This window comes from Arachis ipaensis, chromosome B05 (genome assembly GCF_000816755.2).
Source record: "Arachis ipaensis cultivar K30076 chromosome B05, Araip1.1, whole genome shotgun sequence".
Classification (NCBI taxonomy): domain Eukaryota; kingdom Viridiplantae; phylum Streptophyta; class Magnoliopsida; order Fabales; family Fabaceae; genus Arachis; species Arachis ipaensis.
The window spans coordinates 15520385-15524751 of record NC_029789.2 but is presented as its reverse complement, the minus strand read 5'-3'; positions in this window follow the sequence as shown (position 1 = coordinate 15524751).

The window sequence follows — 4367 nt, the reverse complement described above, 5'->3', positions numbered from 1 at the left end:
GAATTGTCCCCAAAAGTTTAAAAATGGTCACGTTAGTCCTTCCGTCTTCCCTTCGTTTGTTCCGTGAGTAACGACGTTAAATCTTTGCTTATGTGGCCGTTAGCGTGTCATATCAGTATGACAGGTTGGTGCAGAATAGCTGATGACAAAATATATTTAAAATTTTTTGTCAAATTAATCCTAAAGAGAATAAACCCTAATCCCTTCTTCTCGTTAAATGCCATTGTTGTTGCAGCAACAAATTGATTATGCAGAGGCCAAAATTATTGTTAAACTGCATCATGGGCAGCGTCTAGTTGGCCAGAGTCTAGACAAGGATACAATCTGGTTGAAAACTATGCATAATATAATATATAGTCCTACTAATAACTTATAATCCACCTGTTGCTACCTTCATCTTAAAAACCAGAGATTTTGACTAAATTTCAAAGCTACTTAGTACTGTATCAAAAGAAAGTTGATGCCTTTGGCCTTGGGTTATTTAAACTTTATATTTCTTTTTTTGTGTGTGTTTTTGAAAGATTCTTGAAGATGAAAGTTGAAATTGAAATGATCTGAAAAATATAAAGTAGCCTTATAAAAAATGATACAAAGAATGTACTCATAATAAATAAATGCAATTCATATTACTACTACATACCTTTTGAAGTTCTCATTTCATTCGTGGAGAAGCCAAAATGGGATGAAGTAGACAGAGAATTTTGGGCAAATTGCAATACTGCCAAAAATTTCCTTTGCATTTCTACTAGTTTTAGAGCCTGCTCCTGCTCTTTTATTAGTTGTCTCCTAAGAAATATAGCATTTTCACAACTTCTTGAAATTACAAAAAAATTGAAAATGGTTATTTTAGTGACTAATGAGAAAATGATCACAAAACAAATTATATAAACAGGACAAATAATATAGATTCCAAATAAGATAATATGATATTCACTTGAGTTCATTTCAGAATCCATGTTTATGTGGTGAGGTGAGTAACACAAAATGTTGAATTCTATCAACATACTTCTTGCAACTAAATTAAAGTTGATATGAAAAATTTCTTAAAAAAAAGGTATCTGTCAACATAACTAGCATGATCAAAGGATAAAATTAAGGGCAAAACAACTCAATAAATCAAATGCACGTCAATATTACATGAATGTCTCAAAACAGAAAATACAAACGTTAATGGAAGGAAAATCGAATCAAGTGGATTTGAATTAAGTGCATGGTTAAAATGCTAATAAATCGAATAGATTGGTTTCGATTTACATGTTTGCTTCGTCTTCCATAGTTCGAATCTAATGTATTCGATTTGCGTGAACTTTGAGTATAAAATTTTTGTTTTGAAAAATAATTTATTTATTAAATATAAATATTATTAGTTGTGCTTATTAAAAATTATTTTTAGTTTAATTTATCAAAAATAAATACTAAAAATTTATTTAAAAATTATCTTCTAAAAACTAATTTAATAAATTATTTTTCAAAACAAAAACTCTATAGTCAAAGTCCACGCAAATGGAATATATTAGATTCGAATTGTGGGAGACGAAACAAACATGTAAATCGAAGCCAATCCATTCGATTTATGAGCATTTTAACGATGCACTTAATTCAAATCCACTGATTCGATTTTTATTCAATTAACGTGTTTTACCTAATTCGAATATGTTAGATTCGATTTACTAAGTGTTTCATTAAATCGAATTTAATCAATTCGATTTATATAGAAATGTGCTTTGAGACTTTAACGTTGCATTTTATAATTTAGGACATTCAGATAATATTGATGTGTATTTGATTTATTGAGGTATTTTGCCCTAAAATTAAATTACTAAATTTCATTCATATATAAAGGATGAAAGTAAATTAATTAATATATACTGTTATCATATGTAATTTTCTCTAAATTAACCTTAAGATAATCAGAGATATTGATAAGAGAGAAATGTTAGGGGCAGTAATTTTTGTGATTTGTAGCCATCAAATAGCCATCAATGATGGTTTTAATGGTGTGAGATTGGTGTGAGATTTTATCCAATAACTCACTTTTCTTTATTGGTTATATGCTGGTCAGAATTTAACAGAATTGTTGGACCCTAGACTTTTCCTTAATACAATTATATCAAGAAACAATCAAATTATAACAAAAACCCTTTCTAATGTCAAGTGCAATTTGTACCCACATTTCAAGCTTAAATCCAGAGTTTAAACATTCAATTTCAAGCTAAAAATGTAAATTAACCAGAGGAACATTAGATAAGGAAGTACCTTTCAATAACCTTTGACTTCTCCCGGTAAGGTTTAACAAGCACTCGACACCCACGAACATAATGGGATTCCATTTGTCTAAAATAGTTTTAACAATTTGCGGATCAATAAAAGTCACAAAGCCAAACATCCTTTTTTGCTGGAGATGAGAACCAAAGACGAAAGATTGGATTAGAGAGATGTTCTGTTTTGAGAAGAAGGATGGAATAGACCGTAATAAAAAATGGTTGAAAAGGGTGAAAAAAAAAAACGTCGTTGAAGCTTTTGTTGACATGTGACACTAATGGTCAGGTAAGTAAATGTTAACGTCGTTTGTTAAATAATAGACAGAAGAACTAACGTGACTATTTTTAAATTTTTTGGAGACAATTCTAATTAATTTTATCTTTCGAAAACTAATTTAAAAATCGAATAAATTTTTAGAGATTAATTTAAATATTTACTCATTATTTTAAGGTTATACCTCAGACAACTTTATCAGCTCAATAACAATAATAATAAAAAATAAATGCTGTTCTTAATTACTTAAGCACAAGCACGTATTCATACAATAATAAATCGTAGAGGTTGCAACTTAAGTAGGTATCTTAGTCTTAGTCTTAAAGCTATTTGTATGGCATATACAATACAGTATTACAGTGGATAGTTGGATACAGTATTTAATTAAAATGAAACCGTACATTATTTTTTGCCTCAAACTCAACTAACGGGTCTGAAGGTTCTTTAATTATGATTTATATATTTAATAATAAATGTAGCTTGGATTTGGTCTGAAACAGTGTGCTGTATTTACCCGTAGGAGTTGACTACTGATGCTAACATAGTTTGAGGCATGTCGGCTGAAACTGTGCTACCCACTAGCTACTCACTACTGAGCCCATCTATGTGGAAGCAAGTGTTGTGATTTTCAATCTCACTTTGTGTATGTATTGTTCAACAACATTTTAAATGAAACTTAAATTTATGACAGATTAATTTTTGACAAAAATATTATGGGTAACAAAAAAAAAAAGACAAACAATATTTAGAGATATAGAAAATTCTGATTAATTTGGAACTCACTTTAATATGTTTTTCACATCAATCCTAACTTTCAGAGAAAAGGATAAATAGGTCATTGACTTTTTAGTCTACGGATATTTAAATTCCAACGATTTGAAAATACATTAAGTCTCTAACATTATCAAAATTTAGACACATCGATCTCTTTATTTACTTGAGTCTGGTAGACCTAACGAAAAAATTAAATATGACTTTTATTGTACTGGCCTGGTCGATATACAGATGCATACGTGGGAGAGTTTTTAGAATGGGATAAATTAGATCAGAGGTCAATATGTCTAGATTTTAAGAAAGTTAAGATTTAAATGTATTTTTAAATTTTTAAAGATATAAATGCCCACAGACCAAAAAATTAATGACGTATTTATTCTTTTCTTTAACTTTTATTTATATTTTTGAAAAAAAAAATTTCAAACGTATCAAACACAATTTCTCAAAAACAAAAAGGTTCACACACAAATGAGCCCATTAAGGGTCACCCACTTCCCAAAAATACGGAACCCACAAGGGATAAGCCTGTTACACCGCTCCAACATCCCATATGCAGCTCCACAATTAGCCATCAACATCAAGCATGTTGTGACAAGCCTTGGCAAGCTCAGCCAAACTCTGCAAAGTTGCTCCCTCCACTCCACAACGCACACATTGGCACGTGTTGCATGCCCATTACACTCATGGAGTCATGGGAGTATTTAACTATTTATTTATAACTCTTTACCAAACTGTATCTGTACACTATAATTGGCCTTAAACTAATTAAGTTCAACACATTTAGACTATAAATCTATCACACAACTACTACTCCATAATTTTATCAATTATTTAAGCGTGTGGCCTATATAAAAATTCTCCAATACCCCAACTACTGCTTAGTAAAGTTAGAAAATCAGAACCATTGTTATAAAACCGACTACCGGGTTCTTATAAAAAAAATTGGCACAAGAGACCCAACGTCGTTAAAAGGTCAAGGGTTATTCTTACATAGACCAATAATAAATTAGTAAATAACTAAAGAAACTCATCAAACTAAAAAATTCTGTCCAACTCGC